The following is a 26,737-nucleotide window of genomic DNA, read 5'->3' on the forward strand; positions in this document are numbered from 1 at the left end:
AACTGCTAGATATTTTGGGGCGCGATGTCACGCATTGCAGCTACTCGAAGATGCAACCCAGGGAATGTCTTGCTCCATTCTTCTGAACCATACCCCTAGGACGTCGTTGGACACTAGTCCTTGTACTTCACGCTTGCAGTTAGGCATTTCGCTATTGTATGGCCTAGGGTTCACCTCCAGTGTTTTCTCGTTGACCATGGCTTCCGATACAGACTCCTTGATGGTTGGGGGTGCGGTGTGAGCTTATTTATTTATTAATTTGTACGTGCTGCAGTCTATACAGACCAAGCAGGTTTGAGTATTTCTGCAAACACTCATTTAAGACAAAAATAATATGTGCTCTTGTGCTAGACATATGGAACAGAAAAACGAAGAGAGCAAAAATGAAAAAAAGAACAAGCTCACCTTTTTGTATTGTAAAGGACGATATTCATACCGTCAGAGAAATGCACTGGGGTAGTCAATATATTATCAAAATAACAAGTTGGGGTTTCTGCTGACCTTCACACCAGAGCAAAATGCATTTGCATAGGCGATAGTAAACCTAACATAAAGAAAGAGGGAAAAACATTCCCTGGTACTGTGCAATACACATGAACAGTGCCTGCACAACATTATCAGCAGAGAAAATGTCTGAACGTAGGTAATTTTACTTAACAACAGTGCGAGTAAAGAATGAATATTTAAACAGGTTAATGCGTTCGCGGAAAGGGAGCAAGTTGCGAGCATGACGGTGTCGAGACACGTATTGCATGTAAGGTTGAAAATATGTTCGTCCACTAAATTCAAGCGACTTGTCGTATGTCGTGAAAATAAATTTTGGTCGTTTTAGAGTTTTAGAGTTAATCATCCGAACAAGTTTTATTTCACAGATGGCATCAGAAAGCAAACTTCTCTATGAAGTCTCGGCGTCGGCGTGTCAAAAGGGGTAAAGCATCTCCTCCGTCAACATCGTGATGTTCTCATTTGGTAGTTGCCCCCGAGATTCTAGGTGTATTTAGGTGTCTATGAGGGTACTTCGAAACATGTGCCACGTTGTTGAGCTTGGCTCGCAATTCTGAAACCTTGTTTCTGTGGCGCTTTTTAAGATAAATACACATGCTCCAGCTTGTCCTCTGAGCTCCAGTGGTTGAACGTGGTAAGCCTCGCCTTTGTCTCCAGTCAGCATTCTCGTTCTCTAAACAATGACCCCTGGATTGTTGTAGCAGAATAGATGAAGCCGGGGATGTTAATTTGTTTATTGACTTGACCCTGAACATCCTGGATTTCTGAGCGAGTAGTTGATACTTTTGCAGCAAGCCTTGCAGCCGGCTCTCAGCTAGCTGATCACAGGTGACGTTGTTTGCCGGACGGGGTCTTAGACACGCAACCAAGCACCTCCAACAGAAGTCACGTTGTAGCGATAGCGAAGAACCAATAACTCTAAAGGTGTGACCCATGAGTCTAACTTGTTATAGTTTGCGGGAGCAACTTTAGCCGTGACAAAGCTAGTAACACTCAAAGCGCTACGATACTCTGGAACAATACTGTGAGCCCTCGAAAGCTTATCTACGGATGCAGTACGTGAGCTTTCCATAAATTACTCGTGGCATGCTATAGATAATTGCTGGTGCTGGCATGCCGTTTGGATATAGCGCTTATTCCAGTATTCCGTTTCATGCACGCAGTTGGATTAGACAAGATCGTACCGCTATCGAAACAGCAACGACATGCGAGAAATTTTCTAGCCATAACGGTGCACCTTTCACACAGCGCCAGCTCTGCTAAGGTTGTTAGCGGGTAAAAAGCGGTCACTTGAAAAAGAGCATCTTTCTATACGTGCGTCTATATTCTACTTTTATCATTACAAAGGGCTGGTTTTTTTGTATAATTACATCGTTGTATTCGGGAATTACCTTGTTACCAGAGAGATTGCTGATCTGTCTAAAGGTGTTTTGTATACATTAGTTTGATATAATAAATAATTATCAAATCAGCGGCAAGCTTTGTCCTGAACTAAACGTTTGCCTCGTTTTTGGGAGGCTCTGCATCTTGTGGGACAGTATCAGCTGGAAAACCACTCGTATCTTCAACGGCTATCATCTTCGGAGACCGCATCGCACCAATTCTACTGCAACTGTGTCTGATGACTGATCTATGCATGCGGATCTCGGGGAAGCTGCAGTTTCGACGTAGCAAGCGATCCTTTACCTTATTGGCTCTGGACCTGCCAATAACGTCCCCTGGCGTCGATCACCGATTATTTAAAGGTCCTCAAATTTGTGGACCGTTGCAGTCAGCGGCAAACCTTTGTCCTGAACGAAACGTTTGCTTCGTTTTTGGCAGGTGAGTGTTGATTACACCTGTTGTAATTCATCCCTTTTCGGGTTTTGCCGCTGACTGCACCATGTCTTCTTTGTGTACTTCTTGCTCAGAAGCCATACCTAAAGATGGAAGATTTATGAGTTGTTCTACCGGTGAGGGCGAATCCCCCCTGGAGAAAAAACTGCTCGGCAGTTTCTGATAACGCCTACAAGATGACTACAGTAACACGTGAAACGTGGAAGTGTCCTTCATGCAAAGTTGATTCCGTTAAGCAACCAGACGTAACATCCAACCCAGGTAATGGTTCATTCTCGCAGCAACTGTCTGCTCTGAATATGAAACTAGATTCTTTGACTACAACTGTTTCAGCACTGATGGTGAAAATTGAACAACTATTGTTGGTCAAGAAACTAGCGAGAAGGTTGCTTCGGCAGTCGAGGACATATAGTCCGCTATTGATTTCCTTTCGTCACATTATGACTCGGTGCTTGCTACAGTGGCCACTAATCAGACGGAACTGGCAGACCTTCGATCACAAGTGCAATCGCTCGCTTTAACAGTATTTTCCCAGACACAGGCGATTGACACGATGAGCGGGGAGATAAATGACCTCGAACAATACAGCAGAAGATGTAACTTCGCGATTGATGACTTTTCCGTCAAATCTGATGAAAACTTATCCTCTTTCTTAAGTCCGTTGGCAGGCAAGCTAAACATGACCAATTTTCAACCAGCAGACATCTCGGCAGTGCATCGGCTGCCATCCAGAGGCGACTATATTCCACCGATTCTAGTGCGAAACCACTCAATTTCTGTTATGCAGGAATGGCTCGGGGCCCATAAGGGCCTTCATGTTTTGGTGCAAGGCGATCAGTCTCCTCGGCTATTTTTCAACGATAACCTGTCTTGAGATGTTCCGACTAGCAAGGTCTCGTGGCAAAGAAAATGGTTTTGAGTTCGTCTGGACCAAAAATGGGAAGGTCCTTGCAAAACAGTCCGAAGGCGCACCTCTCATTCTTATCAACCAGCTTTCGGATCTTGAAAAACTAACCTAACCATCTCTGACATTGGTTTCGTTAAGTGTTGCGATTTTTCTGAAGTCCGGAAGTTCTTTCAGCATCACACAGGCAAATAATTTCAGTTTACTCATGTTAATATTGGCAGTATACGGAAACACAGGGACAATTTTTGTGCGCTAACTTACGCTTTTCATTGAAATTTTGACGTTGTTGCTACTACGGAAGTGAACGTTTCGTCAGATGTGTTAGCACATTTCTCACTGCCAGGTTACCAGTTACATTCTTACACTCGTCTACAACGAACAGGAGGAGGAATCGCAGTTCTTTTTCAAGATTCTTGGTCCGTTTCTGAAATTAGTATTCCTTTTACTCAAGCAGAAGTAGTTGTGCTCCTCCTAAGTACACCATGGTTGTCGTTGGTTCTACTCGCAATTTACCGCCCTCCGTGTTGTAACGGTCGAATCATTTTAGCTGAGCTTGATTCTGCAATATCATCCTTTTCCCGTGAAGAACACGTGTGCTATATCGGTGATATGAATATCCCAGTCCCAGTGTGCTAACGGTCGCAGATTATATTGACACTTTATCAAAGTGGGGACTAGAGGTTATAGTCTACAGCCCTACACGTGAGGAATACTTATCTGGGCAGCTGGTCTCGTTTTGCATCGACCACATAAACGTGCGTTCTCAAAACCTCTTGGTGCGATCTGCTGTGGCTGAAATCAAGCTTGCAGACCACTATTTCGTCTGCTGCTCGTTAACGGATGGTTCCAGCCACCCTGCACCATTGCGCAGTCAGCAAAAGGTATCAGTACTGGATTATAAGCTTCGTGATGAAAAAAATAGCAAAGTATGATTGGGATTCATTTATTTACAGTGCGTCCCCTGCAGACTTATGTGACAGTTTTGTCGAGGTTTTTCGTTCACACAAAGCCGAATCTTCACACGTGGTGATCGTTAAATAACGAAATTTAGACACTAAGTGGATGTCACCCGTAATACTGGAAGCCATTAAAGAGAAAGATTAGCTCTGGGCTCGATTGAGACGTACCCCAAACTGTTCTGAATTATGACTGCAGTTTAAACATGAACAAAACCGTGTTGATGTCATGATCCGTCTGGTCAAGCGCAACCACATTACGTCTCAGTTTAACGCCGCACTTTTTAACAGCACGAAAACATGGTTATTGGTAAATAACCTGAAAGGAATGAGCGCTGCTATTTATAATGATACATATTTCATATCTCATTTTCATAAAGGCGGACAGAGCACTGCGAATGACTTTAACAAACCGTTTTCTCCGGTCTTTCGTGCATCTCGTACCCCACCTACCGGCTGTCCTATGCCTCCCAGTTTGATGGAATCCGCTTTCCTTCCTTATATTACGGAAAGTTATTTAACGTGTATACTTTTAAGTCTTAAACGTGGCAAATTTCCTGGTCATGACGGCCTCACTGTTTCAGAACGTGCAGAAATTTTGAAGCGATGAAGGGTGTCCTACTAGTTATCCTTAATAGTATCATTTCCACTGGTATAATAGCGACTTCAATGAAAACTGCTAAAGGTATACATTTGTATAAGGGTGGCTCCAGAAACGTCATAAGTAATTATTGACCTATCTCTATTCTGCCATGCATTGGCCAAATTTTTGAAAAGCATCTACTACTTACCATGACAAATTTTTTGAATAAGCACAATGTTCTATCAACTTGTCATTACGGCTTCATACCAGGAAAAGGAACAGCAGATCTTCTTGAATGATTCACTGACGTGCTATATTCAGCTTTTGATATGAATCAAGTCGTAGGCCCTCTTTTTCTTGACGTAAGCAAGGCCTTCGATAGGATCTGCCACGTTCTTTTGCTTGATAAACTTTCTACATAGGGACTTTGCGGTTCGTTTTTACACTTACTAACTTTTTACAAGATAGGCGCCAATATGTGTCGATTTCAAGATTTCATAGCGATCTCACGCCTATTACTTCCGGAGTCCCGCAAGGTTCTATATTGAGTCCTTTGTTATTCAATCTACAAGCTAATGATCTTGCTAACAATGTGCCTGATTCATTGTTCCAGTATGCTGACGACACTGTTATTGTTGCACGCGCAAAGAAATACACTGATGCTGTTACAGCATTGCAGAAGGCAGCTATTAAAGCCATGGACCTCATCAATGTTAATACTTCTAAAACGCAACTTGTATGTTTTCATACCCCTTAAAAACAATTTCTGTTGAGTCATCCTGTTTATTTGAATACTTCCACCTGTTTTCATTGTTACTCCGTACCAGTAAAATATGCGCATTCAGTGAAATATCTTGGCCTGATCTTCGACAGTCACGACAGTGATATCTCTTGGAACTCACACCTTTCTTTTGTTTGCCAAAGACTTCGTGCTGTATCTTGTGTGCTGTATAATATTAGATATTTTATGCCTTTTTCTGTCAGTAAATCTGTTACACATGCTCTAGCCTATAACGTGCTTAGATACGAAATCACTGTTTATGGTCACTGCAGGGTTTGCTGGCAGCACGTAGTGAATTCACTTCAGTGTTTACTGTTAAACAACATTGCCTACGACCTGCCCATTGGTAATAACATTGATATATTTAGAAAGATGAAAGCTTCCAAGTTACAGAAACTATTGTGCTTAAAGATTTCTGGTACAGTCAGTTCCCCTTTCCATATGTTCCTGCACGTGATTTAAGACAATATTACCGTTACTGCATTCCTCGCTCCTCAACCCGGTAGGGAAAGCGCACACGTCAATACTATGTACCTGCCTATTTTAATAGTATGCCACCTAGTGTATTCCGCATGAGAACTAAATACACCTTGGAAAAAAAAAATTCTGTATGTCTCCGCGTTGCTTTCTGCCCCATAATTATTTCATCTAGTGTTACTGTCTTAATTTCGCATTACTGTTATCTCCTTTGATGTCGTAATAGTTATGTCTCTATATTTGTCTCTCTGTGTTGTTAAATTTTTATTTTCCTTTGTTTTGATAATGTTCGCTATCTGCCAGGCGCTGCCACTCAAGCCCTTGGTGAGGTTTTGGTTGGCCTGATTTTGGTGTACGAGAATTGATATGAATAAAGGTATTCTCTATCTATCTATCTATCTATCTATCTATCTATCTATCTATCTATCTATCTATCTATCTATCTATCTATCTATCTATCTATCTATCTATCTATCTATCTATCTGTCTATCTATCTATCTATCTATCTATCTATCTATCTATCTATCTATCTATCTATCTATCTATCTATCTATCTATCTATCTATCTATCTATCTATCTATCTATCTAAAATTGATCACAACTCAGAATTCAGAAAACCATTGGACGCGCTGACAGCTTCCCTACTTTCGCGTCCAATCTATGCTTTGTTTGTTTTTGTTTTTAATGCACGCTGAATTTTTGACAGAAACACATGCCAAGTAGATATGTCTGCCATAACCCTTGGAATCCATATAAGCTCACATATACACAATACGTATGTACAAAATGATCTACAGCTTATGTGTATAGCTCATAAGATGGAAACTTGTCAGAAAGGTCGCTATCCGTGCGATTCATATTCGTTGTACAGGCTTTGTTGGTGCTGTTCAGCAGGGTGGAACCAATGCTTCACAATTCTTCATCCAGGGCAGCTGTTTCCGGTGACAACCACCTTGGACCCCTCATCACTGTCACGAGTGCTTCAGTTCCTTGGACCAAACTGCGCTTCACGACGTCATCCGAAACCACCGCTACAAAGGTACAGCTTTACTCTGGACTTGTCAGATGGCACGGCATAACTCGTCAGTAAAGGTCACTAACCATGCTATTCATCTTCGTTGTACAGGTTAGTTACAGCTACTGCGTACGTAGCGACGAGAGCTTCCAGTAATTTTGCCATGCCCTCAAACGTGTTTGTACATTGTGTGCCAGTGCTTTTCCTCTTGCAAGCTAGCTCTTCTTGGGGACGTTGAAGAAAATCACGGACCGGCTGTGGACGAAATGTTCAAGCAAACTATGGAAGGCCAAGAAACCCTAAGCGCTGATACTGCTGTCCTCAATAGTCGCTCAGAATATACTAAAAAGATATGTCGAACCAGGAAAGACGCCTTTCAAATGTGGAACAAATGATCCGGGCGTCGAACAAAGCAGTCACTATCATGGCAGAATCGCAACAGCTGCTACAGTGCATGACACTCAGAGGTCAGCACATGCCAAAATGGTCAAATTGTAAAATAGAAGCAGGTGTTCAAACCTTGTTATTTTTGGTGTTCAGAGTGTACCTAATGAATCAGAGTAAGGTTTGCGCGATAAAATTGTCAAAGGGCTGTTTCCAGAAAGGCTAGGCGTAAACTGCATATCAGCTAGCCCCATTCATGGGCTTGGAAAATCAGCACCAAAAAGACCTATTTTGCTGCACTTCCCGTAATACAGAGAAAATTAGTTAACCCAATACATCAATACATTGAGAAGAACACGTACATTTCTACAAAATGATTATTGCACCAAAACAGTTCAACAGCGGAAACTGCTTTCGGAAAGCGCAAAGCCGGAGAAAGATCAAGGATATAAAAACAGTCTGGCTCACAACAAACTTCGTATCAATGATCAGATATTTGCGTGGGGTGATAGTCAAATGGTAGGTACTTTACTTTAAAAGGACGATGCCCCGTAATCGCACAGCTGAAAACTGAGGCAAAGGATTTACGTCTGGTTTCGTTTATTGCCATGAGCGTTCTTATTATGTTGCACTCTCTTGAATCCCTTTTGCTCACTTACGACGGACATGTTTGTGTGATTTGTGAAACCTGGCTGCATGGGACTATCCGTAATAGTAAAATTGTACCGCCGAGATGTAGCATATACCGTCGCAATAGGGGTTCCCGCGAAGGGGGTGCGGCTGTCGTCACGAAACAATCTATCCAAGTTACCCTTCGGGATCAAATCGGTGAACACCAAAGCCTGCTGCTAAATTCTTCTGCCTCGGGGATTACATTCTTCTTGTGCATCGTACATCGATCACCTGATGCAGATGAATCATTCATGGATAAATTTACTATCCTGTGCAGTGTCTTCGTGGTAAGAACTTCATTTTAACTGAGATTTTATTTATCATTCATTTATTGGGAACGTGCTAACTATGGTTGTTTTAGCTAAGGTGATACATTTATTCGACCTGATGTTTTGTCTAAAAATAAAGCAGACTAATAATCAAACCATGCGAGATAATGCAATTCTGGGCCCATTGTTTATCACCGAGCATTCTCACGGTGTGGATGTTTTGGCACAGCCAAAAATTTTGGATCATGATATAATTCTTTTTCTTCGAACTCACCTCGTACTGCACACGATCGCTCTAAAACGCTTGCTGTCTTTAAAGATTTTTCTAAGGCAGGCGATACCTCCATAAATGACTATCTAGCTGCTAACCTCGACTTTCATATTACTGATATTCAAGCGTCTTGGAATAGATTGCGCAATGCTGTCCCCTACTGTGTGAAGGAATATGTACCTGTTAAACAAACACATAAGCGAACATTGGACCCTTGGATTACGCGAGAAATTATCCAGACAGAGCGAAAAATTAAGACTCCGCAACCAGCAGATTACGTCATCTTCCGGATTCTTAGCACTAAGGCAGACGTTGCTAGAAAAGATCAAGGTATCCAAAGAACGTTATTTTTCAGATACTCTTGCAGACTTCATTAAAAGCCATAGTCAAAAGTTTTCACGTCATTTGATAGCAAACAAAGAAGATGTTACGAAAATAAGAGTTGATAGTGTGATAATTATGGATGCTACAGACAGCTAATCATTCTAATCAGTACATCCAAAGCGTTTTCTTCAAGTATAGTGCTCCTAGCTTAGCAATGAGCCAGTACCAGTGCGTGAAGGCCCCCTGGTTACTCTTGAAAGCTTCATAGTCATGCTTCTGAAGGTCGATGTAAAGAAGTCGTGTTGCCCCGACGGCATGCCAAATGCATTTTTGCGGCGCTATTCAGAGATAATAGCTCCATTTTTGAGAGATCTTTGTCATGTTTTAATTACTACTGAGGAAAACCGAACGACTGGACCAAGGCGCGCGTCACTCTATTCATAAAAAAGGCGACCGCTTATCGTTGCCAGAACGTCGGCCCATTTCCATCACTAGATCATGTTGTAAACTGTTAGAACCTGATTGCGATATACAGTCATAATTTTTTTGGCTAAACGGAACATGTTATCGCCCTATCAGCATCGCTTCAGGAAACAGATGTCTGTGGTTACAGAACTTCTGTAAACTGTGCATGAATTAACGTCAGTACTTCACCTATCTGGACAGCTTGAAATTATGTTCTTTTTAGTTTTTCTAAGGCCTTCGATAGGGTGTCTCGCCGAAAGTTGTTGCGAAAAACTTGAGCGTATTCATCTGCCATCGCACGTCATCCAGTGGATTGCGGTTTATCTTGGGAAGAGGAAGCACTTTGTAAGAATAGAGAACTGTGATTCAGGTGCGCTACCGGTCGCTTTCTTGAATTATTGTGTTAATCGGGCCGAAATCACTTTCTGATCATGAGGCACGCCGTAGTGGGCTCCGAAAATTTCGACCACCTGGGGTTCTTTAACGTGCACCTAAACGGAGTACACGGGTGTCTTCGCATTTCGCCATCATCGAAATGCGGCCACTGCGGCCGGGATTTGATACCGCGACCTCGTGCTCAGCAGTCCAACACCATAGTCACTGAGCAACCACGGTGGGTCTACCGGTCACTTCTTGCGTGCCTCAGGGAAGTGTGCTGGGGCCGCTACTGTTTTTAATTTATGTGAACTCTTTGCCCGATATCATTCATGGTGGTGTATCTATCCAGCTCTTCACAGACCATTGTGTTGTTTTTAAGCAAATTACTTCTCAAAATGGTCAGTACCTATTGCAATATAACTTACAGTTTGTGATCTTTGGTACACATCCTGGATTGTGAAGCTAAAGACCGAAAAAACTGTTCTGGTGCACCTAATAAGAAAGAAACAACCTAGCACATACACGTATGCACTTAAAAACCTCGATATTTTAGAGGTAGACAATTACAAGTACCTTGGCGTTACGATAGACAGCAAACTTTCTTGGTCTACACACATTTTTCTAATATGTTCATCAGCTCCGAAAAAAAAAGATATGGTTTCTCCGGAAAAAATGTACCAATGCGCGATCTCATGTTAAACTTCTCGCATATAACGCTTGTGTTAGAGCGAAGCTTGCAGACGCCGTGAGTGTAGGGTACCCGCACTATAAAGGCGACATTGCACAGCTCGAGCGTGTTCACAGGAGAGCAGTGCGTTTCATTTTTATTATGCACCGAAGGCATGACTCGCCCACTTTGTGAATGCGTCAGCAGTGTATTCCTCCTTTGGAGTCCCACAGAAAAGTTAGCCTCCTTGCGTTTTTACACGACTGTCTTTCCGGAATTACTAAACTTACCAGACCAGTAAAGCCTCATTCTACAAGGGAAACCCGACATACGCATGATAGGGCACTGATGCCGATTTTCGCTGACTAACGCATTTAGGAATAGTTTCTTTCCTACAACGGTCTCAGACTGAAGCAAATTAGCTGCCAGTGTCCTTGATTCCAGTGATTTCTTGCATAAACAGGAGTGCCATTTGTGCGGCTGTTAATTTACCATATCCTAGCTATGCGTGTGACATTTACATTGTGCATTTATTATGTCTTTCGAGTTGTCCGTTGTACCTATTTTGTCATCACGATTTACGACCTCTCCTGCTTGGACCACAGCAGTGGTTCGCAGATTGTATAAATCAAATAATAGTAAAATAATGATGTCTGAAAGGTGTGCCGAATGTCACAGTTTAGCAGCAGCCCAAGTACATTGCTCTGTACGAGATAATGTCACAGTCTTAATGTCACAATAATGTCATTTCCTGCGTAAAGCCGACAGCAGCTCTGAGGATAAAATACCATGTTATTATAATCGCGAGGTACGCTTTGGACTATAAAGACGACACCCATAGTTTGTTGAGTAGAAAGAGTGATACTTCACTAAGTTTGCCCATCAGAGGAGAGGGCATGGAAACGATGTTGATAATTTTTCTAGCTGGTATTTCTACCGTTGCTGCTGGCAGCTCTCATACTACCCCCAAGCGTGTCTACCCGAATTCTACGTGGGCAGATTTACTGCAGGTGAATAGCTTCAAAGTATTTACCACTTGGTTTTAATTTTTTGTAGAACGTTCTTATGTATGCCGTAAATTTGGTCAACTATTCTGCCTTTTCAGTGTTCATATTCCCTTTAACACATTTATAATATTATTGCGGAAGGATAAAAGAAGAGCAAGGACGCAGAAGAACGCGAGACGCTGGCTGCTGTGTGTTGTTGCTGGTCAGCCATTTTTAGCTACACTGACTCTGCTTGTGTACATTCTAAATACAGTCTTTCTATACTCCCAACATCCCCGTAACACGTTGGTGGAGGTGCGATGTATACGCCTCGTGCACCGCCTATAGAGGCGCCACTGAAAGCCACCTAGCGGGCGCTTCCAACAGTACACGCGGGAGCAGTAGCAGACGACAACCCCTTGCAGCAAGGATGGCTGAAGTTCGCGGCTGCGATTTCTCCTTTGTTCGGGTGCCAGGCTGCTTCTTCTGCGGTGACAGCTGTATAGGGAAGATGCTGACCTCTGTGCGAGCGGGTATGAACACGATGTTACCGGGGTTTGGGACAACATGGTCCACATACGTGCATGGTGCACGTGTCCCGCAGACAAACGCCATGAACCCCATGTACATGACGTGGAGCTCATGTTGACTAGCCGATAAATTTTGTTGAGTGATGCGATCTCTCGATGGTTCTTTTTTTATTCTACCCTTGCCGCAATGCTGCTTCTGTACCTGAATAATAAGCACCCGTCGTTAGTGCAGACTAATATAAACAAATCCGCAAGGTACAATCTCTGAATATGATGAAGAAATCGCGGCCACTGACCAAGTCAAGGTGAAAAAACACACACAGAGACGTTTCGGGACCCGTACGGGTTCCTTGGTCACACTCATCATCATCATGTTACCTGACCAGACGAACTTTCGTCGAACTCTTGACTATAAATCTCTGAATATGCCGTTGTGATTTTTCTGCCGATGAATACATGTGACAATGCCAAATAACTGCAGTCGAAGTCGCCTCAAGAAGAGTAATTGCCAATTTATTGATGGAAACGCGTACCCTAGCCAACGAAGTCACGAAACACACGCGTTAATAAAAGCGCGTGTTAGTGCTGTACCGCCGAGGCAATTCTGTTGCATACGCCGATGAACTACCGTCCCCGTGCAGTTTGTGCAATTTTAAATTCCCCAAGGGAGCTGCTTGGAAACGTATAAAGCTAAAGACTCACTAACTCTTCAGTACTTTTTTATATTACTAGAGAGAGGTGCCACATGATATATTTAAAGGCAGAGCAGCGCCAGTTAAAGTACATGAGCGCTGGCGGCAAGGCCCGGTTTAGTCGTCTGCAGCGTAACTATAAGAAAGAATTCAGTTGAGTACAAAACGCACATGCAAGAAGGGACTACGTTGTGAAACAAACAAATCACTCGGCGTGTTAAGTTTGCTCAGGCAGCATCGAGGTGTGATGACTTGCCAAACGGGACGCGAACTTTTCAGCGAGAAATGGAACAAAAATACCATATGCCGCAGCTATTAGCAATTCTCGCCCTGAACTACCCATTTTCTAAACACATTTCCAAAAACGCAAACAATATCTAAGATGCCCTCGCGCGAAAAAAATAAAGCTGATAAAGAAGCACTTCCTTGGTATCATTCCGATAAGACACAGCGTGATTTATACCTTTTACAAAGAAGGCAGGGTGAAAACGTCACAGCTCAAAAGAATCAACAAGAGTTATGCATGGAGCAACTAGCAACAGTTAAACATGTGCGAAGCCGCGCATAAAATAGATGTAAAAACATGAAGTGCGCGACAGCTGGTGCGAGGATTTACCGCGCCACATGAAACCAACAATCTCAGTTCTTGCAAACTTCAGTAGCTTTAACATACAACGCAATGCGCTCGTGCAGTCGTGCTGCCTAGCTAGCGCAACGCGGTAAAGAAGCGGAAAACTATATAAGCGGCAACCAGCATTCCGAACTTTAGCGAAATGCCTTTAAACCTCATGCTGCACTGCAGACGAATTTCGTTGCTCACGCGTCTAACTATGATCGATTGAAAAAGAAAAAAAAACACCGACGAGACAAAGGAAAGGATGAGAACAAGAAATTTCCTTTCGAAGCGACGATCCATTTTTGCTACCGTTGCTTCCGCTGATGAGGCTTTGCCGGGAATGAGTAGAACCATTTCGCCAGCACGCTTTCACCTGTGTTTGAGCCCCCCACCCTGCAACAATTCTTCGACATTCCCTGAAGCTTTGGCCACCGCACACGTGCGAATGATGCTGCCTATCTTGCTCTGAAAACGTGAATAAGACAGAGATGCACGATCAACGACGCAACAAACTACGGCGCGCGCCAGGCTCCTCTCCCGCGTGTTCTGCGCAAGGCCGCCACCAGTGGCGCGTCCGTCGGCGTGCACGCCGCGTATAGAAAGATAGGCCGCGTCCGCTCGTCCTTGTTTCGAGTTGTCGAACACTTCCTCCGCTCTTGTGCCACTGAGCGCGAGGTGTCCACCGCTTACCACTCAAAAACGCCCGGTAATACGGAACGTCTCAACCGAGCACTCATGAAGGTGCTGTCGATGTGCGTCTGCAACGATCCCCGCGACTCAGAAGCCGCGCTGGCCTACGTGATATTCGCGTAAAACAGTCTGGCTCACAACAAACTTTGTATCAATGATCAGATATTTGCGTGGGGTGATAGTCAAATGTTAGGTAATTTACTTTAAAAAGACGATGCCCCGTAATCGCACAGCTGAAAATTGAGGCACAGGATTTACATCTGGTTTTGTTTATTGCCATGAGCGTTCTTATTATGTTGCACTCTCTTGAATCCCTTTTGCTCACTTACGACTGACATGTTTGTGTGATTTGTGAAACCTGGCTGCATGGGACTATCCGTAATAGTGAAATTGTACCGCCGCGATGTAGCATATACCGTCGCAATAGGGGTTCCCGCGAAGGGGGTGTGGCTGTCGTCACGAAACAATCTATCCAAGTTACCCTTCGGGATCAAATCGGTGAACACCAAAGCCTGCTGCTAAATTCTTTTGCCTCGGGGATGACATTCTTCTTGTGCATCGTACATCGATCACGTGATGCAGATGAATCATTCATGGATAAATTTACTATCATGTGCCGTGTCTTCGTGGTAAGAACTTCATTTTAACTATTTTATTTATCATTCATTTATTGGGAACGTGCTAACTATGGCTGTTTTACCTAAGGTGATACATTTTTCAACCTGATGTTTTGTCTAAAGATAAAGCAGACTAATAATCAAAGCATGCGAGATAATGCAATTCTGGACCCATTCTTTATCACCGAGCATTCTCACGGTGTGGATGTTTTGGCACAGCCAGAAATTTCGGATCGTGATATGATTCTTTTTCTTCGAACTCACCTCGTACTACACACGATCGCTCTAAAACGCTTGCTGTCTTTAAAGATTTTTCTAAGGCAGACGATACCTCCATAAATGACTATCTAGCTGCTAACCTCGACATTCAGATTACTGATATTCAAGCGTCTTGGAATAGATTGCGCAATGCTGTCGCCTACTGTGTGAAGGAATATGTACCTGTTAAACAAACACATAAGCGAACATTGGACCCTTGGATTACGCGAGAAATTATCCAGACAAAGTGAAAAATTAAGACTCCGCAACCAGCAGATTACGTCATCTTCCGGATTCTTAGCGCTAAGGCAGACGTTGCTAGAAAAGATCAAGGTATCCAAAGAACGTTATTTTAATATGTTATTTTGATTGCTGTCGAGACGCAGCAACCCTTTCACGTTTCTTTTTAAACCATCACGCAGATCCAACACACGCGTTTGAACCTGTGTGGCGTGATGCTTTCTTGACCTAAAGACTCAGTGTTATAAAACCTTTGATATTCGGCAATAAGTTCTCAATTATGGCGATTACGTAGCATAAATGCGCGAGCAGCAACCACGTCACCAAGGTTTTCCCCACTGGCGCAGATCTCCCGGATCGCCGCCGTATTGATCTGACCATCTCTAGCAGTTTACTGTTGCACTAATTCCCGGACCCATCCACCCTGCTCGTCAAGAAACCGGCTAAGCTAAACCGCTAAAGTCTGCTAAGTGAACCATAGAAAGTTTCGATCTAAGCATAGAATTACGTAACTGAAAGCGCATATCTCTTTTAGTGAGGATGTTTAGGTTACTTTTGTTGCTTGACTGCCTAAAACCGATGAGGGCGTAGCAGGCCACTGGCAATTTCACCTGTAGTGGTAGTACAAATACCCCGTCTGTACTGGGCGAGGGGAGAAGATATGCATTTGGGGGAGGGGATATTTGTTATATGACTGCTCTCCTGTGTGCGAGCCATTGCAGGCAGCAGTCACAGTCAGCAAGGTCTGCAAGGGCTCACCTAGAAGATTCTCTTTAAGTAGGCAAATTATATTAGATTAAATTATAGGCTACATGTGCCCTAACAAGCTTCAGTAGCCTAAAGAAATGAACAGTTACCGATGTGTGAGCGAGAGTGTCACGTAATATTGATGATAAATCAAGAGGGTGTCTTATACTTTGGGAACATATCATACAGCGGTTGAATTTAGAACTCCTGCAAAAACTGCCAGCGCATTAAAAATTGTACGCAGAGCACAGTGAGAGAAGGAGAGAAACAACAAAGATAAGAAAAGAAGAAAGGTCATAGAGACAAGCCTGCGGTTTGCTACATTACTGCAATCGTGGTCAGGAAAGAGCAAATGAAAAGAGAAATGAAGGATGGAGTGAATACAGTCGGTGCATGCTGCACTGTGCCGCGAAGCGCGTTAACGCCACAGCCAAGTTCCATGGCTAGTGATGTGTGTTCACCTCACCTGTGATGATCTAGGGGCCAGTAGTCGTTGCCGATATGCAACATGTGTCGCATTATGTTGTTACAGTAAATCATGGCCTTTTCCACCTCGGTTTGAATAGAAGACTGTGTGTGAGCCATGGAGCTTTTCATTTCATTTCAGTTATTCAGCCTTAATGGCCCGAATGCATTACAAGAGGGGGGGGGGCGTGCATCAAAGCAGCACAGCTTGATAAGACAGTAGCAGTAAGAAAGTGCACAGTGCTAGTAATCAGTAAAAAAAAGAGAGGAAGTTTGAAAAAAAGAAAGAAAAAGGAACATGAAACAATACCAACGAGGCGATAAATAAATATTAATAAGGCAAGTGCGGTATTTAGGGGGTAACGTTCCAAAGTGTTACGGCATGGGGGAAGAACGAGCTGCTCATCACCGTCATCCCCTACACGAGACTGCAAACACTGCATTCGGAGCATCCACCATTTGCATTGCACTTCGTGCTAGAAAAGTATAGAGCTTGTTGAAGAGCATGCGAAGGGTATTCATGAGAAACAGAAAGTATCACTACCAATCGTGGATCTTAGTGTAGCGATTTGTCGGAAGTCGACGCTGGGGCTCTACACCGGTGCGCGGTTTCTATTGATGTGGCTGTGGCTCCGGCTACAGCATCGGCTGTTGTTTCAGCTCTGACATCGACTGCGGCTTTGGCTGTGGCTGTACCTTTGGGGATGCTGCTGCGCTACTAGACCGTGGGGTAGTCAGGAGGAGTCCGATATGGCATTACTCTTCGCCGGAGCATCGACTTCTTTAAAGTGTCGACTTTTTCACCGCTCTTTGGCTTTCAGTACTACCTTTAAGTCATTATATATGTGCAGGTACTAGCAGAAGCATTCTGTGGAGATAAATGACAACTTTGATGAATAGAAGTATAAAAGTTGTGCTTAAAACGGAGCAAAAAACTATCTGCTTGACAGGTAAATGTATGCTTCTGTAGTACTGCACTGGTTACCGTCGCCAATCTATGCATTGCTTCTGCTATATTGCATTCAGTATAAGCTACAACAACGAGCTGTGGTGGCTTTCCCTCCTTGTCGAGCTGGTGTTGCTGCGAAAGTTTTTGACCATGAACTGTGCAGGTTTCTTTATTATTTCAGAAATGCATGTAACGTCATGCTTTTGGTTGTGTGCTTTTTTTCATGGAGTGATAAGTACTGGCACACCAAGAAGCAGGACATCCTGTGTCCATAGTGCAGCATGCTTTGTTATTGCACTCTGCACCCTGCCGGCAATGTACTATCACTGCAGAGGAAGATGACAAAAAATGGTGTGTGTATTGTTGCGATCGTGAAACAAAATTTTTTTGCCTGAAAGGGTCGCACATTAGATATACTCCCACATGATAGACCAGAAGCGCAATTTGAGGATGCCTCACATTTTGGCTTATACTAAACCAGACAGTACCATAGCTAAGGCTAGAGAGCATTCACAACAGCTAGTCTGTCCATTAACTACATGGCTGTAGTGAACGCTAAAATACTTGCAGGGATAACACCCCTTCGGAGGGGTTTTGTCCATTCTACACCCATATTGAAAGGGTGGTGTCTGTGTTACACCCATATAGGAAGGGTGTTGTTTGTTTTACACCCATGTCTTAAAGGGTGCTTTTTATTTAACACCGATAGGTAAGGTGTCATCATTTTAACACCCTTTTCTTTGTGGGGTGCTGCTGAGCACCCTTTGCTTGGGGTGTAGCAATACATCCAAAAAGGGTGTCTCCCATGGGACAAGTCATTTGCACCCTTAAGGGTGTTAAAACATTTAGAGTGTACTTCGCACCGAGCTGTTGCGCCGGAAGACACAATTTCGCCCCTAAGCAACAGTTGCAGTGTTGTACCCTCCCACTCCCCGATCATCGAACAAATCAAACGATTTCTTCTCGAGGAAGTTCCGCGTCCTCGCTACTGCCTGCTACCCAGTTGTCTGAGTCCGCTTTGTCCCGGCAACTCCGGCGGTTCATGCACGAACGAGTCAGCGACGCACTACGTCCGGTTAATCAGCCACCTCCAGCGAAGATTGGGCTTACGTACGCTGCCGTCATCAGCAGTCCGAGACATTTGCCTACACTTGTGCACTACACGCCTACAAGCGGCTTCTACACCTCGCCTTCTGCAGCTGCGGACTACTTGCTCAGAAGTGACTTCGCATGCCGATGCAGCCCCTATGCCCGGCTCAGAATTGAGATTCCAACCTAGGCCTTCTCTTCACAATCGGTTGCGTACCCAAGACAACTGGCCTATCTGCTTCGCGTGTGGCTTTGCTGGCCACGTGGCACGGTTCTGCTGCCGTCGGGGTTTGTGTCCTCCCGATATTTTGAGACTACGAGGGAATGAAATGCTCCTAGCTCCCAAACCCGATATGCTTAGTTCCCCAATTCGCTCCCTCGTCTGCATTTTCCCAAACTTAAACTCCCATCATCCTCCATCTGCCCGCCGACGTCATCATCATCCGCCACGCTCCATCTGTGAAAGAAAACCAAAAGGCGCAGTTCCGTAGGCAAGAACTGCGATCTGTTCGAACTTTCCAAGCGCTTGTTTATTCCCTGAGAACGTGATTGAAGTTTATCCCTAAGACATCTCCGTTCCCGCACTTGTCGACACGGGTGCTGCAGTGATCGGGACCGCTGACCAGCTTCGCTGTACGCACCGAAAAGTCCAGACGCCATCTTCTGAAATTTCGCTACGCACAGCAAGGGCCAAGCCAATTGAGCCTTTAGGAACATGCACCATCCGTGTCGCCTTACAAGACAGTTTACACCTAATTGAGTTTGTTACTATTCCCCGCTGCTCTCATGCCAGGATTCTAAGAGTGGACTGCCTCTCATTTCATTGTATGCGTCCAAGCAGAGCTTGCGCTGACACCATTTTTCGGCAATATTTCTGAAGATTTGCCTGTCTTCTGCTCGAGCGCTTGTCGCCACCGACACTTATATCCCTCCTTTCTCTTCCGCTCGTGTGCTCGTTTCTTGTGCTGCTTTCTACCATTGCACAATTCTCTTCACGTCATCTAAGCTTGCTCCACATCATCATCCCTTCTTGCTTCACAGGGCCCTCCTTCCCTTTCGCGAGGACTGCAGTGCATTTTGTTTCGAATGCGTTTTCATGTCCATCAATCTTACATCCCGGTGAATGCCTCGGTTTCCTTGACGATTTCGACACACGCTTTGTAGACGATGTGCCTGACGCGTAGACTCCTATTCAGGTTGAAGCCATAACTTATCCTGTCTCTGCGTCTGCACCTGCATGTGACAGAGCGTTTGCTCGGTTTATTTATCCCAACCTCACTCCGAGTGAGCGCGCACAGATAATCGGCCTTCTTAACCGATGCCTTTCTTCTTTCGACCTCCAACAAGAACGTTTAGGACGTACCTCCGCAGTTGTTCATCCCATCGAGAACGGCAGCCATGAACTGCTACGCCAGTGTCCATACCATGTGTCCATGACGGAGCGCCGAGGCATCGCTGGGCACGTAGGAGACACGCTCCGACACAGCGTGAAACAGCCATGGCGTAGTCCCTGGGCTGGTCAAATAATGATGGGACAAATTGCTTTTCTGTTGTGGGCTTTTGAGCACTGAACGAGAAAACCCTGCAAGATGCCTCTTCCCCTTATCGACAACGTAGTTTACTGCCTCTAAGTCGCTGAATTCTTCTCGTCCTTAGACCTACGATAACGTTATTTGCAAGACTCCGTGGCTGATGCAGGTTCCCGAAAACGGCATTCGTTACGCCTGGAAGTTTATATTTATTTGCCGTGATGTCCTTTGGCCTGTGTAATACACCTGCCATATTTGAAAGAATGATGAATAACATCAAAAGCGTGACAGTTTGGGCGAGTTGGTATGTCATGACTGTTTTAGGCTTGTAGCGCAGCTCGGAAGAGCAAAGAAGGAAGGACGTAGGGGTAATCAAAGTGAACGGAAAACAGAGTGAGTGCTAACTTTTCCGTTCACTTTGATTATTCCTACCTCCTTCCTTTTTGCTCTTCCGAGCTGCGCGACAAGCCTAAAACGGATGAATAACATCCTCCGGGGGCCTCAAATGGCAGACATACCTTTGTCATCTCGATGTCATTTTCATCTTTTCGCCAGACATTTCTTCTGAACTGCTCCGACTCAAACTCGCCCTCACTTGGCTCGCCGCTGCTTTATTCCAACTTAAGGAAGTGTTCTTTCACGGCCTTGCAGCTAGTCATCTTTGGACACATTGTTTCCCAAGGTGGTGTGCTCCCAGATCCAGCCAAACTCCAAGCCGTCGCGAAATATTCGCGACTGAAGCCCACAAAAGAAGTCCGCAGCTTCATCGCATTATACTCACACTTTCGTGGTTTCGTCCCCAACTTCGCCACCAAATAGCACTTTTGACGCAGGTTCTCGCTGGTAACCACGAACTATTGGCCTGGCTGCCAGTTTCGGATGCAGCATTCTCGACGATGCGTCGTCTTCTAACCTCACCCCCGTCCTCCGACATTTCAATTTGACTGCACCGGCAGAAACACACGCGGATGCCAGTGGCATGCGCATTGGCGCTGTTCATGCACAACCAAAGACTAGCTTAGAAAGACTAGACTACGTCGTTACCTTCACTAACCGCGCACTTACGAAAACAGAAGCAAACTTTTTCGTTACAAAAAAAAAACGAATGCTTAGCTATCAATTTTGCAGTAACTAAATGTCGTCCTCACCTTTACGGCCGTCGGTCAGACGCAATAATTTACCACTATGCACTCTACTGGCTGTCGTCCTCGATAGATCTTTCAGGTCGCCTCGCTCGATGTGCACTCTCCGCCTCCAAGAGTACAATATTGAAGTACTGTACTGCTCTGGCCGTAAACATTCGGACATGGATGCCTTGTCTCTCTCCCAAGTGTCAGTCGAGCCCAATCATCAGAAAGTACGAATATGCGAGTCCTCCCTCACCACCGCGGGCGTGCTTTCGGGGCAACAGAAGGGTCAATGGATTGTTCATATGCAAGCGTTTTATGTCGCACCCTTCAGCACCGTCTCTAGGCCGTGCATTGTGTCGCAAAGCACACCACTCCGCTGTTCGTGACGGGCTCCTGTGCCGGCGTAACTCTCTCTCTCAGGCGGCCGCAAATGTGGCACAAAAGTGGTTATTCGGCATTCTACGTTCGGACATATGTACACCGTTCCACGATCACCCGCAATGCGCACATGCAAAAGTGCTAAAAACATACGCGCTCCTGTGACTCCGTTAATAACTGGGGCGAGATGTACCGATTCGTCCCCTGATATGTCCGCTCCTGCCTCCTTTGCCAGCGCCGCAAGCATACACCTCATCCGTCAGCTGCTCCTCTGCAACCATTGCCTTGCCAAGGACGCACCTTTCGCCACGTCGGAGGTGATATTACGGACCCCTTTCGAGTACTTCAGACGGCAACCACAGGGTAATTGTGGCGGTAGGCCATCTTACGCGCTACGCGGAACTTCGCCTCTGCCCAACCCATCTGCGCGTGACGTTGCCTGGTTCGTTCTGCGTAACACCATAGTTTGCCATGGAGCCCCCAGAGAATTGATGAGCGACAGAAGCCGTGTCTTTCTCTCTGACCTTATAGACGCCATACTCAAGGATTGCTAAGTAATTTAGTATACCCCTACTTCATACCACCCGCTTTAACCGCACTCTTGGCGACATGTTTACCATGTACGTTTTTTCTGACCAGACCAATTTGGGCCCAGTTTTGCCCTTCGTGACGTACGCTTGTAATACCACCACACAGAACCACTACGGGATTTTCCCCGTTCTTTCTTCTTTACGAATAAGAGCCTTCTTGTAACACTGTCCCAAGCTGTTTCATATGCGGAAGAGTGCCGAAGGCATCACTTCCACATTTACTTCGGAGGATCAGCAGTGACAGAAGCAGCTTCGTGGTACTCCCACCTCGCCTGCATCATATGCCTCTGACTTTGGGTCTGGCTTTGGTTTCCCGCAGCCAGTCCTAGACTTACACCCAAACTGGTTGCAAAGTACCAGGGTCCCGGCTGCGTGGTCTGCCAAAAGTCACCTGTGGACAATTTGGTAGAACTCATTGAGCCGTCTTTGGATAAGTGCCGCGGTAGGCGCGAAATCGTACATGTTCAGGGGCTAAAGCCGCACTTCGATCGACCAGTGATAACCTGCCCGTAGGTCACCGGGTCGGCTCCCCTTCTTTGGGGACATAACTGTACTGAAGAAGCGTGAGGATCATGTACTGCTTCGAGAAAGAGGATGACAACGAGTCGTTTAAAGCCTTATGCCTGTACTGTCGCAGCTGCGTGGCCTCTCGCTGCGGTGCTCTACTCCCCAAGGGCTTAATCAGTTAATCCAGAGCTGCTCTTGACAATACGTGCATACCAACACCTTGTATATGCCAACATACTGACCTACGAGCATAAACATACATACATACATACATACATACATACATACATACATACATACATACATACATACATACATACATACATACATACATACATACGTGCACACACACACACACGCACGCACACACACGCACGCACGCACACGTATATACATACATACATACATACATACATACATACATACATACATACATACATACATACATACATATATACATACATACATACATAAATACATACATACATACATACATACATAGCCCCCACAGCGTGCACGAAGTGCTCTAAGAACGCTGTCATTGGAAAAAATATCTAATGGTATTGCCGATAACCACTGGGTGTTTCAGCAAACACTTTCGCATATTTGATAGGTTGCCTGTGAAAGATAGCACAATTCTAGATGATAATTTCGTCTACTCGAAGAGGCCGCGTTACTTGCACAAAAATTGAAATGCATAATCACCTAATTAACAAAAATTACTCAATTAAATTTTCAACTAATTACCTGATTGCCAATATTGAAATTTATAGATTCTAGCCGTAATATTAGCAAGGTGGATTCACTTGAGCGGATTCTCCGGCTGGCACCAGTTTCGCAATGAACAGCAAAACGAGAAAAACGTAAAACCAGCAGCCAACGTTCCGACAAGTGTACTCGTCTTCTACAAGGCGGCGTATGCTTTCTTCGGCACACTAAATATAAGTAACGTTCTTAAGCGGAGAGGGGATAATACGAGTGGACGAGGCAACGGCAGAAGGTGCCGAAGCAACGGCAACCTGCTAGGGTGTAGAATTGAAAAGAAAGGTGTGCTATTCAACATTGGTGGAGGAGTGAGAGGCCGCGTCGTTCGTCAGCCGTCGGTGTGTGTTTTAGTAGACGGGATATACTATTTTCACTCTGCCTGTTGGCATCTTTGATAATAGCATCGAACATTCTTCGAGGCAGGATAACCTTACGGTAAACGACCTAAAAGAGTTAAAATCGTTTCTGAAAAACCTCTAATGCCTAGGTGTAAATTTTGTAAACAGGGATAAGGTGCATCAGAAAGGCTGGCCAACGTTTCGATAGGAGGACCAATCTTCGTCAAAGGCGGCCTCGTCATCCTCGGCATGTTAGTTTTAAAGGGTTAGTACAGTGACGTCATGTGGAGTTTTGTCAGAGGCGGTTGGTTGTAAAGGGAGAGACTTCAGAGGTAATGAGCGCTGTCGCCTGACATCTGTGAGCTTCGTTCCCAAGAGGAGGGGTCAAGAGCGGGAGAGTGGGAAGGCGGGGAGAAAAGAAAAGAAAGAAAAGGCGAGAAAAAATACCGGGGGAGGGACACTAAGTGGAAAAAAAGGAAGAACAAGGAGAAAAAAAGGAAAAGAAGGGGGTATGGGAGGGCGTTGGGGAAGCGAGAGGTTAGGGAGCATTCAGGGGTGTTTTTTGTGGCATTAGAAGAGCCGGTCAGTGCGCGAGTAACACAAACTCCTCTCCCAAAAATACATGAGTTGAAAGAATGACTAGAGCAGCATAGCAGCAATGCGTCGAGAAATTTTGAAGTACTTAAAATGGCGACAAGGAGGCTGGGTGCAATGTAACTGGAAGGTAGCGGCATGGTCTTTCAAGGGAGGTTAGCCCCAGTAGCTCAATGCAGGTGTCTTTACGGCAGTATACAGAAATGGCGGTACCCTGTGTGGCTGAGACGCCGAAAAAGGTATACTGACGTCTGGGACTTCGGAATGTGTAGGTGAGGGTGTTTCAAAAATACATATAATAAGAAACCTACAAGAAAGGAGGAAAGAATGGGGGAACCGTTCCCGGAATAACACGTAAGAAGGTGACGTGCGCAGAAGTGGGCGGCGGCAGGTGTATATGGGAAAAGATGGAGGTACAGTTGATAAAATCGTAAAAACATGAAAGTGTAAATAAATTGAGCAGTAGGCAGAAAAGAAATTCGAAATAGAGAAATAGGTAAGGTTAAGAATTAAGGTTAGCTCGTGGCATAATGTGTTTAGTGTCTTGGTTGATGATATCAGAATTTCAGATTTAAGTTACCGCTTTTGAAGATTCTAAGTTGCCACGGGCCAAATTAATTCTCGTCGGGTGTAGGCAATTAAACTTGTGTATGAGGTATGATTCCGTATATTTCCTTTCGCAAGGTGAACGGAAATTTGTTTGTAGTATATAGAGCCTTGGCTTGTCACATAGATGACCATGTTCATTAACGTGGCTGACTAATGCTTTAGGTAAATTGTGTTTTGTGTCCGCACGGTGAACATTGAGCTTTACATAAATTTGTTGTCCAGTCTCACCTATGTATTGTTTGCTACAAGCGGCACATTCTAGACAGTACACTACTTGTTTCATGGGCAGGTGAAAGCCGAAGTTACCTTGTGTGCGTGTTTCGACGCTGTACTTTTTACTGCAGTGGTAGATTGAATGTGTTTGCATGCAGAGCACCTGGGGAGGCCACAGGGACTGTTTCCCAACTTCGTTTTTGTCCTGGGTTTGGCATGAACAATAATATATTTAAAATCAGTGTTACGTCTTTAGGCTACTCTGGCGGGACAGGAAAAATCTTATTAAGTTTCTGGGTGCTGCTGAGAATTGAGTAGCATTTACTGAGGCTGGTATTCATGTTTCGGAAGGCGTTTGAGAATTTCGTAGTAAGAAAAGGCGCTGTTGATCATGTAATCCTCGGGCGGGGCTTGAGGACCTCGGCTCGATTAAGTTTGGTTGCAGCTGTGTAGGCTTTTTGAAGGTCACTGTTTGTATAGTTTCTGATCACCTCAAAGAAACAGTATCAAACACACAAAACACAATTTACCTAAAGCATTAGCCAGCCATTTTAATAAACATGATCATATATTTGACAAAGCAAGGCTCCATATACTACAAACAAATTTCCGATCACCTCACGAAAGAAAATATACGGAATCATACGTCATACACAAGTTTAATTGCCTATACCCGACGGGAACGAATTTGGCACGTGGCAAATTAGAATATTTAAAAGCGGAAACTTAAATCTGAATTTCTCATATCATCAACCAAGGCACACAACACATTATGCCAACAGCTAACCTGAATTCTTAACCTCACCTATTTCTCTATTTCGAAAATTTTTTCCTGCCTACTACTCAATTTAATATACTCTTTGATGTTTTTTTTACGTTTTATCAACAGTACGTCCCCCTTTTCCCATATACACCTACCCCCGCCCGCTTCTGTGCACTTCACCTTCCTATTTGTTATTCGCGTTTCGGTTCCCCCCTCTCTTTTCTCATTTTTTGACGGTTTTTTATTATATGTTTTTTAAAACACCCTCACCAACTCATTCCAAAGTCCCAGACGTCAGTATACCTTTTTTCGGCGTCTCAGCCACACAGGGTATGGCCATTTCTGTATGACGCCGTAACGACACCTACGTTGAGCTAATGGGGCTAATGTCCCTTGAAAGACCATGCCACTGCCTTCCAGTTACATTGCAACCAGACTCCTTGTCGCAATTTTAACTACTTCAAAATTACTCCTCGCATTGCTGCTATGCTGCTCAAGTCAGTCTTTCAACTCATGGTTTTATTTTTTTTTTGGGGGGGGGGATCGTCTGTGTTACTCTCGCACTGACCACCTGACCGGCTCTTTTAATGTCACAAAAAACATGCCACCAACGACACCCCTGAGTGCTTCCTAACCTTCGCTTCCCCAACGTGCTCCCATGCCCTTCTTTTCTTTTCTTCTTCTTGTTCTTCTTTTTTTCCGCTTGGTTTCCCTCCCCCGGTTTTTACCTCTCCTTTTGTTTTTTTTCTGCCCGCTTTCCCACTCTCCCACTCTTGTCACCTCCTTATGGGAACGACGCTCACAGGTGTCAGGCGACAGCGCTGATTACCTCTGAAGTCTCTCCCTTTATAACCAACCGCCACTGGCAAAAAGTGCATGTGACGCCACTGCACTGACCCTTTAAAACTAACATGTCGAGGATGACGAGGCCGCATTTGACGAAGATAGGTC

At 44.6% G+C, this 26,737-nt stretch overlaps 1 long non-coding RNA gene across 1 annotated transcript in view; it reads left to right on the forward strand.

Annotated features, from left to right (window-relative positions):
• Positions 1-11,355: 11,355 nt before the first annotated feature.
• Positions 11,356-26,737, forward strand: part of LOC140214124 (uncharacterized) — a 76,899-nt gene continuing 61,517 nt past the window's right edge. The window contains exon 1 of the long non-coding RNA XR_011891057.1: positions 11,356-11,501. This is a non-coding gene — a long non-coding RNA (uncharacterized lncRNA). The remainder of the gene's footprint in view (positions 11,502-26,737) is intronic.

This window comes from Dermacentor andersoni, chromosome 11 (assembly GCF_023375885.2).
Source record: "Dermacentor andersoni chromosome 11, qqDerAnde1_hic_scaffold, whole genome shotgun sequence".
NCBI lineage: Eukaryota > Metazoa > Arthropoda > Arachnida > Ixodida > Ixodidae > Dermacentor > Dermacentor andersoni.